This window comes from Anguilla anguilla, chromosome 1, assembly GCF_013347855.1.
Source record: "Anguilla anguilla isolate fAngAng1 chromosome 1, fAngAng1.pri, whole genome shotgun sequence".
In the NCBI taxonomy this organism is placed as follows: domain Eukaryota; kingdom Metazoa; phylum Chordata; class Actinopteri; order Anguilliformes; family Anguillidae; genus Anguilla; species Anguilla anguilla.
In genome coordinates, this window is record NC_049201.1 from 50,542,047 (window position 1) to 50,556,626 (window position 14,580).

A 14,580-nucleotide genomic window follows, 5' to 3' on the forward strand; every position below is an offset into this window, starting at 1 on the left:
TTATTTAATAGGCCTCATTATGTGTAATTTTTAATCTGTATTTAGCAACACTCTCTAAAGTGTGGGTGTATTTTATTTGTATTTCAGAAATATAAAAGAGTTTCCCGCAAAGATTACACAGATGCAAGAGCAATAGTTTAAATGTTTTATTTTTAGTTACCCAGGAAGGCAGTGTAATGAGTGAGAGGTTTTCTTGAGTCCGAGGGGGGATTCGAACATAGCCTGTCACTCATCCAAAAGTGTTGCAGGTAGAGGCGCTACCCGGTGAGCTACTAGTCAAGGAGACACAGGAACAGCAAAGTTTTGCTCTTTTATGCAATTGCACTTCTATGTCATTTTGCGTGTGCATTTCATGTTTTTATTGGATGATGTATGTAAATGTCCAATGGTGAGACATATTATTTGTGGGCTTGGAGCATTTTGTGAGCATTTTGGCACAAAAAAGAATAAGGAAAAAATGCAAAATCCCCTGTTTTGGGCTTTATTGTGTGGACGTATGAAGTTGTTTGTGAATTCTGTCTATTGAAATGCAGTCAGAAGGTAGAGAAATTAATGTTTTCAAGGTCTGAGAGTCTGCATTTCTGTAGGGAATCCTGAAAAGTGCCAACCTCTCAGTGCTGTATTAGTATGGGGCATGCCGCCAGGCCAAAGTGTAACTTGGCAGGGTGGCATACCTGCCATCCCAATATCTAATAATGCTTGTGATGTAAGTATATGAATGGAAAATAAAATACTTTAGTGAGAACCAGAAGTGAAAACCAGAAAAACAAAATCTCTTTAAGTGTTAAATCAACAAAAACTGCAGTTTAAAATTAATCAAACTGCTATAAAAAATTCTCAAAGGTGTCATTGAAAGTTTGAGACAAAGAATCAGTACAACCACACTGAATCATCCCTTGGCTTCATGTTATAATTATGTACAGTCACTTTATTCCAGATGAGTATAATATAGGTTAATATAGGATCACCATGTATTGGATTTCAAAAAAGAGGACAGGGACAGGCGGCGTTATAAACATAATGCTAGGGTATTGTTTTTGTAGAAGGGAGCCTGTCACTCAATGGTCATTCATAATTTAACTCACAAATGAAGGTAATTGTTAGTTTCATCTTCATAGACACAGTTTGGCAAGGTCATTTTGGTAATTGCTGAACTTGCCAGACTGTGAGGAAAATAAATTATACATGAATATAATTGTGATGAAGGACAACATTTATTGAATCCGAGTCTATGAGTGAGTTAGTGAGTCCAAATCTGCATACTGCATACTACATTCTTTGTTTATACCCCAGACAAAGGGGGTATGTTCCAATACCATAATGGAGAAGATTCTAAAAAAGTACATCGGCGTGTTACACCTGAAGCTGTCCACTTTGAGTGAATTAGACTCTTGTATGACTTAAGTGAATGGCTGAAAACTTTCAGTGAGTGAGCAAACCTTAAATGGTTGCATTATTGGAGGTGACAGCTCAAACATCAGGAGGAATTCAAACATTACATTACATTACATTACAGGCATTTAGCAGACGCTCTTATCCAGAGCGACGTACAACAAGTGCATTAGTTCAAGGTGCAGAGGTGCAAAAGAAACATACTAGAGTTAAGTAAAGATCGTAGTGCCAGAAGTGACCACATAGATCAGGACTCCAACCCTGTAGAGTAACCTGTTCAGCAAACAAACAAACAATCCTGCCAAGTACAAACTAGCACTGAAATCACATTTGCCTAATCAGAATCAGACAAAAACAATCCTGCCAAATAAAAACTAACGTGATCAAACCAAAGGAGACCTCTTCTTTGGCTCATGACCAACCATTCCACAAAATCTTGTGCAAATCTGTGAATCCATTCGGGAGTTATATGCCTTTTTGTGATAGGCCACGCCCACCGCCACACCCCCTCTTGGTCAATCGGCCTTGAAAGCTACTCAGCTCTACCTTCGGTCATGACCAATGTCCATGCCAAATTTCTGCCTCCTGGGGCAAAAACTATGGCCGCTACGGGGTGGGACACTTTTTGTGGACCAACTGACCGACCGACAGACAGAGCTATAGAGCCGCGGTCCCAGCTAAAAATTGTGCAAAGGCATATCTATGATGCATTGGCAATCTAAGTCTTTACACACTTTAACCAAATTTGAGCACCTTTTACCTATATTTGTTATTCTAAAATGTGTTCGGGAAGTTTCTGTGCGGGGCATTCTTTCCTGTGTGGGACTGGTAGGCGTGGCTATCAGATTGGTGATGGTTTGGGATCAGATTCCAGCAACTTGTTTGTTGCTATTTAGCTGCTGCAACAGTTGACGTTAAGAAGACTAGATACAGCAAAGTAAAAAGACAAGCCGACAGCTAATAAAATTGGTAACAAAGGCTACTGAAAAAAACCATTAAATATTAGCTAGCTATGATATACCTATGGCCTACAAATATTACTTATTCCACATGTGATTCTGTGTTTACATCCCAATTCAAATTAAATGTAGGTGAAATCAGGGGGACATATTTCACAAAACAGGATTACTGAGTTAGATGGATAACTGCGCAAAGTAAAACCCAGAACAGCTCTTTTTACTTCAGTAATCTTTTTTTGCGAAACAGAGCCCAGAATTGCAACTCAGGGGTACACTCAGTGTAAAGATATAACACTGCATAATTATCTTTACCATCTATATAGAATCATTCATGTTGCTAAAAATGCTATTTTCAATATCTCTCACCTTTTCGCTTGACATTTTGCTTGTAGAGCTTGAGGGTGTGTCCTCAACAGACGTGTGGGTGAGGTTAAGGAGGAATGAGGAGACTTCTTTGTTTACAAATACAGAGTCTAAAAGGGCCACAAAATCCTACGTAGTATACCTTTAAATTGTCTTTATATCCCATTTTCAATTATATGGGCTTGGATAATCATACCAGAGGCAGCAACTATCCCATAAATATAATCATGCATAGCTCAACAATAATAATAATAATAATAATAATAATAATAATAATAATAATAATAATAATGACACATGGGCAAAACCCATAATTCTACAAACAAACTATTCTGAAAAGATGTACAAATATAATTTAGGGTGCAAGTCCAGTATTTACACAATAAGAAGTGCACTGGAGGGAAGGACCAGCTGTCAAATTAGATTCCGCTTCACTGCCCTAGCCGTGCGATTGCAGGGAATTTCAGAAAGGTTACAGAAATGCCTGAGGGTCTTGGCTTGCTCACAAAGATCATCGGGTAGGTGAGGAAATGAGGTAGGGTCAGGCACCAGAACAGGAAGCGAGCAGGCATTGTAGCTGAAGGTTTTTAATGAGTTTGTGAGATGCCCTGAGCAGTGTGTGGTGTGGCAGCTAAGATGCTCACGCTCTGAGCCCAAGGTCACAGGGTCGGGTCCCTGCTGTGATGACCCTGAGCAAGGCTCCTTTCCCCCAATTGCTTGGGTAAAAAAACCTGGATGTGTAAACAGGGTTAAATGATAGGAACATCTGATATGAAAGGAAAAACAGGAATGAAGTTAGGTAACTCAGGTAAATGTGCATTTTTCATTTCCGTTTTCTATTTGCTGAACCACCCTATGAAACATGCGGTAACTGCGGCACTATGGATTTTCATTGTGGTTGTTGAAATAAATGATGAATGGAGCAGCCGGAGACATGACTCAGAGGAAGACACTTCATGTGCGGCTGAACAGACAGACTCACAGGCACCTATTCAAGCAGCCGGGCTCACTGGTCCACAGGCAGGCACTGTGATCTCAGGAAAATGAAACCCTTCCATCGCTGGAGAACACGCATCTGGCATGTTTCCAATTAAATGATAGAATTTAGGGATTACCCCTGCAATTGAACGGTGCCTTAATTGAATGAGCCTCCAAGCAGCCCCCAAGCAGTTGATGTATGACACCTTTACTCAACAGAATACAGTAAGGGGACTTTTCAACACACCACCAGGAAACAAGCCTAATCATGATAAAGAGTATATTGCATTAAAGACATAGCTATTAATCACAATACACTGTAGATATTTAATCATTCTAATGATTCCAGTGGGCGGCACGGTGGCGTAGTGGTTAGCATGGTCACCTCACAGCACAGCACCCCGTGTCCCCGTGGGTTTCCTCTGGGTACTCCGGTTTTCTCCTACAGTCCAAAGACACACAGGTAGGCTAATTGGGGACTCTGAATTGCCCACAGGTATGAGTGTGTGAGTGAATAGTGAGTGAATGGTTTGAACCATTTTTTAATTAAGTAAATAGAATGATTTCTTTTGGAGTCTACTTTATTGCATGCAACCACTATCCAACATTTATTTTTTGAGTGTAGTATATAGATTTAGTATTCTATATATTTAGTGTTAGGCAGAGCTACTAGCTTTCCCTGTGGCCTACTGTGTGTGTTGAACGACTATAAAAAATCAAGAAGAATTGTACCTGCATTGGTATAACTGTAAAATCGTTAGACCAGTAGGCTATCATATCTGGACAAAGAAAAATCCCAGCCTTAAATTTAAAACACATTATCCATCTGATATTAAAAGCAAAATTCCCTGCCTAAAATCGACCAGATTTACTGTGTCTCCGCCACGACTGCCCTGTGCTACATAAAAATGTATTGGCAAAGTTTGTTCGTTCATTTAAAAATATAAGCCAAATTGTACAGATACCTGGCATAAAAGTGAAATCGTTAGACCAGTATCATATCTGGACCAAATCCCAGCTTCAGATTTACATCATTATTGTAGGATATTAAAAGCAAAATTCCTTGCCTAAACTGGACCAGATTTATCATGTCACCACCATGACCACTTTGCCCCCTATAAAATGCATTGGAAAAGTAATCGTGTTACTATCACATAATCAATTGTGTCTATATCATTAACGTGTGTGCTAAATGTAACAAAGTTATTAGGAGATTGGCCACATTTTATGTCAATCAGGTGTACCTGTCTGTCAGGCAGAAGCCATTGGAAAAAGGAATGAAACTAGGAAGAATTAGACTTTTAACTGATGCATTTTTTAAAATTACATGCAATCCTCCACCCTGGCCTCATCAATCGACTGGTCGATTGCGATCAACGTATTGGGCAACCCTGGTGTACAGTATACACCACAAGCTTGAAAGGAACCTGTTGGAACCATACCATATTCTTTAGATTACTGTGTTAATGTTGGAGCATTATTATTACACTGGGCTGTTGAACAGTTGAGCAGTGAGATTTCTTTGTGCGTTCAAAACGTTCTTTTGGGATCGTTCCATTGCCTTGTTGGACGGAGGTGTGAAATGCCTCTCCCCCTCAACAACTGTGAGGATGGCATGAGCATGCAAACAGTGATGTTAATATTCACCATGCCAAATGTCTTTTGACTTCATTGCTGCTTTTCCCTTCACATGAGTGGGGGGGGGGGGGGGGGGGGGGGGTAGGGCACCAAATGACTCAATTGGAACAGAAGGTGTACAATGGGTGCCTGGGAATTATCTCACAATCCCCCTTCTGTTGGTCCTTTTTGGTGAGCAATCATTACTTCACACCTCTGAAACTGAAAAAAAAAAAAAAAAAACTTGCGCCGTGAGAGGAATGAGAGTTTTAACTGCAAATTGAGGGTTTAATTGTACACGGAGAAATAATCATCATTTTATCTCTCTTAATCCTCTGCCTTCTGATACAGATTCCCTAGAAACACAAACCTAAACCTGGTTTATATGAAACTGGAGTTTTTTTGTTTGTTTGTTTGTTTGTTTGTCTTTTTTAGCTTTGTTAAATCTTCAACCCTCAGGGGTTTGAAAGAAGAGAGTTTAATTTAATACGAAGCTCTTGTAAGTGCAGTTTATCTGCATTAAATTGACAAAGATCTTCTTTCCCCTGTATTCCTTTGTTTATCTAATTGCATTATGCACCGTAAAAGGCCTCTCCTCGCTCAGTTTTTCAGAATCGCTGGCCGCTGGCAGCAAAAGGATGAACTGTTGTGGTTATAGGCCAGATCTGTAGGGACCAATGATCACACTTTCTGAGGTTTGTTCAATGTCACCCAGGGCTCTCGGATAATCATCATCACCCCTCGTGGACCACTGATCAGCCAGTTCAATGGAGGGCCCCAAATGTCTGATTGTCACCAGACTACTGTCATCAAGGGAGCTGTTCTCAGCACTGCCGCCACCTCACCAGAGCTCTCTCACAAGTTCCCTCTGGCATTACAGTGCCACCTGCTGCCCAAGCCTGAGAAGACAGCCTCAGGTGAGAGACATCATTCAAAAACATGAAACAGGTCAGGGTTTATAATACTAATAGCAAAACCTAGGTTAAACCTTTCATGTTTAGCTTAATATGTTGGTGAAATCCATCCATGTAAATACGTTGATTATAGATTACTGCTCAAGCATTTTGAAATTAAAACATTGGGAAGTTAGTTAAATTAGACCCCAAAAGAGTATTCACAAAGCCAATATAAAATCATCACAATAAGGCACTATTCGATTTTAAAACACACTCAATAGAGTCAATCATTTAGTAAATATAAGTAGTCTAATTTCATTTGATATTTCACACAACAAAATGATGTCACAGCATGCCTCGTGGATTACATTTTATGCAACGTCAAACAAAAAAGAGACATCCTAATGATTCACATCACTGGTAAATATAGTTAAAGTAAGTGTGTGGTGTGGGGATGGCTGGTTTAAGCAGCCACACCTGCCCTGGGTCAAGCTAATTAGATCTGGCCAATTGGATAATTCCTGACCAATTAGAGAACTAGCCAGGTCTAATTAGCTTGACCCAGGACAGGTGTGGCTGCTTAAACCAGCCATCCCCACACCACAAAGTGATATCGACATATAAATAATGTTTGATTTTTAACATCACAAAGGCAAGGAGGTTTATCCAGATTTTAAAGTCTAAAGTCTCATTTACTTTTATCTACAACATGTGATAATGTTCATAATGAATAGCAAATTAAATAAAATAACTGCTTCATATTATTCTTCAATATTAGTAATGAAAAAACCTACCCACTATGACTTAACCATCCTCAGCCATGCTCTAGTCTTCAGACATGGTATTTTACTGTCACCTGGTGGATGGATATTGAATGGCTCCTACAGGACTGCACAATGCCTGTTTAAATACCAAACGATCTATTGTGGTTTAAAAAGTTTCCCTCAAATTCTCTGGTGTAGTTAATTAGACTTAATCTTATTTGGATAAAAAATTACAACTTTATTCATATATATTTATTGAATTATCTTAATGAAACTGCACAGTAGAGCTGAGCTAGTCCACGACTTTTCAGTTCGGGCCCCTTAGAAAAATAACAGCAAATGGATCTCCATAAGCTATTTCATCAAAAACACATATAACAGTATCAAATCCCGCTTGTGATGGCATATATTTGAATTGCGTTTAGGTTTGTGAGATATGTGAACAGCAGTAAAATAAAACACGGAGACAGGAAGGTAATATTCTTGGAGATCTCTGAATTTCAGTGGAGGCTGGTTCATGCAAAACATCTTTGCCATGAGTGCAGGCTGGACCCTTTATCTGCAGGATCAAGTATTGAGTCTTTCATTGGCTGACAGTGATTGGAGGTCCACAGTGGCGAGATAAAATTGGCTTTCTCACCAGGAGTTGGGTGGGTGTAAATCAGCCAGGATTCCTCGCATTTCCAGTGCATTGCTGCCTCTCCACAATGTCAGGCAACCAGAAGCTATCAATTGCTGTCAGTGCAAGGTACACCTCTCCTACTGTCAGTGTTATCAGTCCTGTTGCGCTATGTGGTCTAAGGTGTCAAACAAATGCACAGTCTTCAATTACAGCTCTCCTTTGTGTGGATCTGTGAGATACTGTGGTGACTCCAGAAGCATGCAGTATTATTACTCATATTATGAATCATACTGATAAATGAATCCCAATATATTGCTTATAGTAGAATATTTGACCAATTTGTATGTTCTAGAGAATCTTAATTGAATTGCTAGAGGTGTTCGATCGTCAGCCTGTGCTTCTAATTCAGAAAATGTGTGCAAGGTACGTGTGGAGGAGGGGTGTGGTCTCAGCGCTGGTCGGAGTGGTTTATTCAGCCTGCAGTTGCAGCTGTAGGCATCTAGGTAATCATACATTAGATTTACAGTATGTGTTCTGCCTGCAGTGAGAATGAGGCAGAGGACTGGGCCACGCATACAGTTACAGAGGGCAGCGCATACCCCTGTCATATACTTTATGTGGCTCTAATAAAATCAAATAGAGTGGAACCCTCTGTGCTGCTTCATCTATCTTCTGCACTCCGAACCACAATGAACCTGATTACTGTAAGAAACAGAGATTATTCAAGTGGCTATGGATTTATGAATACTCAAATAGCCAAATACTCAGTACATAATACATCAATACATTGCTTTCAAGTAGCCTTCCATGCTGTAAATATTCACTACGCATTAGTACTGTACATTATCCACCATGGACCTCTTGTTACACTAAACTAAAAGTGTTTGCTTGCTACAGTACATTTCTCCTGGTAGCAGTGTCAGCAGACTACAAACGGCTTGATAGGTTCCATCTCAGGAAAGCAGAAGTATTGGCTTAAATTCAAGAATTCTTTCATTTTCTTAATGACCAGGGCCTATTCATCACAACATGTGCACTGACACCCCCGTCCCCACCCCTGCTCCTAGCCAAATGCACTCAATAATCTGCTATATCAAAATATTGTGTAATGTAACACAAAAACACAATTGTGTAACGGTAAAATGCTGCTCCTCATGCATGTGCATGTATGTATGTGTAGGCGGTATGGGAGATGTATGTATGGGAGACCACTGTTGATTTTAATTCCAAAAATATTTACATTCAGAAAACTTATTTGCAGAAAATGACAACTGGTCAAAATGCTATAAATGCACAGTGTTTTTATATAGGTAATAATGCAAACTTAACAATTTTATACCCATAAATAAATAATAAAAATAACAATGTTTTGGCATAGATTCAGAGTTCAGGTCTGAAGATTGGGCTGAACAGGTTATGATCTGGATCTGGTGTTCCTCCATCTGTGCCTTGACTGAAATGGCACAGAGCATTGTTCTACTGGAAAGCCCAGTCGTCAGAGTTGGAGAACATGGTTTGAGGAAACAGGAGCAAGTTTTCTTCCAGAACTTCCAGATCTTATATGCTGCTTGATTCATGTTTCTTTCACAGATGTAAATCTGCCCTGTTTCAGCTTTGGTGACGCACCCCCAGATCACCACTGATCCTCCACAAAATTTCACAGTGGGTGCGAGACACTCGTAGGCTTCTCTAGGCCTCCATCTTACCATCAAATGGCCAGATGTTTGGCACAGTTTCAAATGTTGCTAATCAGAGATGGTGACCTTACCCTAGTCCTCTATGGTTCAATCCTTGTAGTATTTTGCAAACCCTGGCCTGCATTGTCCCTGCTTCTAATCCACGAAGGGATTCTTCCACACTTTTTGGGACTTTAGTCGTGCTTCTATAAGCCTGTTTCAAACCGTGCTGGCTGTTTGCTTCATGCCAAGTTTCCCTGTTTATGTTAAGGTCACTTGTATCATCCTTTGATTCCTGACATCTTCTGTGACATTGGAAAGTTACTTCCATCCTCTGCCTGGCTTGAGTCTCCTGCTTCACACATTCTTGTGTACTGTCTTGAAAATCTGCAGCCAGGAAGCAACCTGCCACTCACTATAGCCTTCCACCAGCAGGACCAGGACAGTATCTTTTTTTGTCTCTCAGCCCCTTGGTCTTAGTCATGGTCAATGGTTGTAGCATAATGTATCTTAAGTCAAATTATTTTAAATGCGTTATTAAATGTTTTATGACATCCATTTAGTCCTAGTCAAATAGTTAAATCCATGACAGTGGTTCCAAAAACTTGCCTCGAGGCACCCCAGCCATTCAATGTATTTATTAAATTCCACCACTAGCAGACCAGGTTCAGCTAATCAGTACCTCATTAAGTTGAATAAGGTTTTCTGGTGGTAATACATGGAATGGCTGCCATAGAAACATGCAGATATTCAAAAAATATAGGCTTGTCTCAGAATTTTTTCCAGACCTGTATATAAGCTGTATATATACTGCCTAATGCATGTGGCATACCAACCCCAGGCATACATGTAGGCTTTATCTTGAGAGCATGTGGATGGATTGCCTCCCCCCCTCCACACACACACACAAACACCCTTGGTAAAGATAAGCAAAAATGGCCATGAAAAATTTCTGTTGTTTATCAGCATGATCTTGCAGCCTCACAATTATTGGTAGACCTTGAAATTCCTATGAACAAAACATTATAGTATATTGCCATTTATGTTTAACTTTCTTGAGTTCAACTGAGTTATAGGAACTTTTAAATGGTCACCTATGATCTACTGTTTCGCCAGGGCATAAATATGAAGTGACATATACCAAACTCGCTTTGCCATCCATCAACATGGCAAAGGTCAGAGTCTGAGAGAATAGAGAAATGAAAGGAAACAAAGGGCGATTGACCTTCATAAATCAGGCAATGCAATAAAAACAATAGCCAGATGCCTGAAAATACCCGTCACCACTAAAGGCAATAATTATGATGTTTAAAACAACTAGAGCTGGGATAAACCTTCTTTTGGGGTCAGTTATTGTCATTGTCCACATGAGGACCAGAGCTGTGCCAAAAAAAGTCAAGGAAACCATCATGAGGCTAGGAAATAAAAAACAATCAGAGATGTTGGTCAAACCTTTATAAAAAATCAACTGCTTGGAACATCATTAAGAAGAAAAAGACCACTGGTGAGCTCAATATTCACAAAGGGCCAGGTAGGCCCTGATTACTGTCCGTCACAAACGGAGGATACACTGCAAGTTGCAAACCACTAGATAGCTGCAAAAAAGGATGGCTAGGTCACAGTTTGCTAAAAAGTTTAACTTGTATCAGAGGGATGGCAAGAGCAAAGTGTGGAGGCCAAAAGGAAGTAATAATAATCTAAAGCATCGCCTCATTAGTGAAACATGGTGGTGGGGCTGTTAGGGTTTGGACATGTATGGCTGACACAGGTACTGGCTCACTTGTTTTCACTGATGATGTAACCGCTGATAGCATTAGCAGAATGAATTCTGAATTGTACAGAAACATCTTTTCTGCTCAAGTTCAAGCAAATGCCTTCAAACTCAAAACTTAGATGGCACTTCAACCTACAGTAAGAGAGTGATCCCAAACATACTGCGGAAGCAACAAAAGAGTTTTTCAAAGCCAAAAACTGGAAACTTCTTGACTGGCCAAGTTAAGCACCTAATGTGAATTCAACTGAACATACATTTCAGATGCTGAAAAGAAAACTTAAGGCAACCAGCCCCAAAAAAAGGCAGGAGCTGAAAATTGCTGCAGTATAGGCCAGGCAGAGAATCACCACAGAAGATATGCAGCACCTGGTGATGACGATGGGTCACAGACTTCAAGCAGTCGTTGCATGTAAAGGATATGCAACGGAGTGCTAAACATGACTGCTTTCATTTACATAATATTAATATGTCCCAAACATTATGGTGACTGGAAATGGGGGGACTATGGATAAAAGCACCGCAATTTCTACACAGTGAAACCAAAATTTATAAAAATACCCTATATTAAAAGTTTCACCATGAACTCAATAATTGTCAAGCAGCTACAGAAGGCCTGTCACTTCTTCCACTGCCCAAATTATCCTCCACTGGAGAGACAGCCAAGGTGATGATTCGGCATGTCTTCCACGTCCATGGCTTGCCCCAAGTCATAGTGCCCAGTTTGCTTCTCTGTTTGGAGATTTTTCTCAGTCTTAGGAGCTTGTCAGCTTATCCTCAGGTTTCCACCCCCAGTCCAAAGGATAGATGAAATGGATGAACCAAGACCTTGAGATGAGTCTCAGGTGTTTTGTGTTCTTCAACCCAACCACCTGAAATGAGTTCCTCATTAGACCTAAATATGCACACTCTGTGGTGTTCATCAGCAGTGGCAATCCAACCGCCATGGAGAGGGGTACTGTAACCGTTCCAGATCACTACCAGAGGGCTAATCTTGTGCTCATTCTTGAATCAATGATGTAATTATTGGTTGTGTATTTATGTTTCCCCAGCATGGAGTGTAAAACGTAAAGCAGAACACATCATGTTTTCCTGTGTTTTTTTTTTCAGATTTAGACTAAATATATGTATGTATAATATATATTTAGCCATCCATACCAGTCTTTTTTCCTCAGGTGAGAAATATGCTGCTTGACTATGGTCTGTATCGCTATAGGCTCATTGTTGCATACACCACCCCTTTTATGAGAATGTGTACAGAGCTTGATCAACAAAGCCTTTGTTCACTGAACAAGTTGATACCTACCTTGCGATTGTGGTTGTTAGGTTTTGTCAAGCCAGCTATTTATTTTATTTCAGTTTCAGGGTATATTTTGAATTGGTCCAGGCAGTTTTGTATAAGGAATGAAAGACATTTTAGATATAGAAGTTTATGAAAAGAAGCCAGATTTATAGCAGCTGGTATAGGGGCATTCATTCAGGGGATTATGGTCTAAAGCAAGAAAATAAATTTAGAGTAACCCCAAAGCAACTTGCACAGTGATGTTATACGTATATTATGTATTTTCTTGGCTTAGACAGTGAACCCCTGAATGCCCATATACCGGCCAGTAAAGCTGGCAAGTCATAAGAAATGTCTGTAACACATATAACATATCCTTTATTGCAAACAAAAACTTGTCAATGACAACATATTTTGTTTGCTGCAAGATCACCATGAGGGTCTGGTCTTATGCAGCCATCTACAACACATTTAAATCTCCTTCTGCATCATGGGAATTTGGCAAAAAAGGAACTACATTTATTGGTGGATGTACACATGCCAAGAATATGACCATTTTCACAGTGTTTTTTGTTGATTTATATTTTACTTTTTTTGTTGAGGTAAGTGCCATGGCTATGAGCAGAAGAGACCATTCCATGCCATGTGGTTCTGATGGTATACACACGCTCCTGCGGAATGGAAAAGACTGAGACTGTGCTGCTTTATCATCCCGGGCGTGAGTATACCTCATGAAAGCTGCATGGCTTTTGCTGGTGTATTCCTTATATACTGTATATAAACCTCACAGACAGAAAGACAGAAAGTATGGATATGTCAGAGCCTGCCAATTCAAAATTAATGTGACTATAAAGGGGAATGTTTCCATTGTGCTCTGAATTGAAAATTGACTGAGTGTTCTATGACAAATTGTTTCTTTGATCAGTTCTAACGCTCTAATGCACAATATTGTCCTCCATTAACACATTTGGTGAAATGATCTTGCATTTCATCTTCTTAATATGCGTTATAATATAAGGGGCTCTATCTTACACCTGGCGCAAAGCGGCGCCAAGTGCAACGCAAGTGTCTTTGCTAGTTTCAGACCGACGCAGTTGTCATTTTCCCATCCAGCGCCCACTTTGTTTAAATAGCAAATGTACTTGCGCCCTTCTGAGCGCCCATGGGCGTGTTGGTCTTAAAATGAGGTGTGGTCAGACGCATTGTTGGCACATTGCTATCTTGAGGCAGCGGAAAGCGATTGCGTGATTGACCAACAAAAGCCTGGTCTTAAGCCAATGGCGCAGAATTTTACATGCACAAGCAGATCCGTTTCCTCTGCAGAGAAGCATTCTTTCCTACTACTTGGCAAATCCGCCAGTATAATAGCAATCCGCCAAGGTGCAAGCGCACGTGGCTTTTAAAGGGAATGGGACACTCTGATTGGTTTATTTTTTGTTACGCCCAAAACACACCTATGATTAATTAAGAGACTAAGTACAACCCCTTTGGACCATGCGCCTTACTTTGCGCCCTGATTATCCGCCGTTAAACTAGCAAAAGTTGATTTGGACACGCCCTAAATGCACTTGCACCATACACTTTTGACCGTGCGCTTAGATCGTTAAAATATAGCCCATGGACTCAAGTACCGACATAAAAATATGCTGGATGAGGACATTTTAATTAATTAATTCATGTACATCGTTTAATTGCATGGAAGGGGCAGTTTATTCATGTGAATTAAAACTTATTTATAGCGAATATCTATTGATTTTTTTCATATAATAACCACTGTTATATTTATTTACAGAAATAGGTCGGTTGTACATCTTTAGTCAGTTTTATGTCCTCTAATGAACTGAACCCCAGAGCACTGCCGCTGCAACAGCGGTGGGGGGTTCCTAAGGGGAGATTTCGCTCCAGTGGCCAAGTCTGCCTTTTATGAACTCACTGACATAAATGTCAAACTGCCAGTGGTGGACCTGAAGGAACCTGAAGATTGTAGGCGAAAAAGGCTCTTTCCTATGTTCTGTGTCAGTTGGAGGAGACGGAAGCAGGGTCATTATTGTAACACATATCTGAGGTTTGGCATTAATATCTGGGTTTGTGGTGTCCATTTAGTAGTGGACTGAAGGTATTTTTAAATGTCAAATGTGACTGACGTAAATCAAACCCTTAAAAATGACAGCTAGAGCTGGTATTGGAAATATGTTTTTACCAGAAGTTGTCTGACCTGCAGGCTGCCCATATTCAGTGTTTTTTTTTTACAATAAGAGAA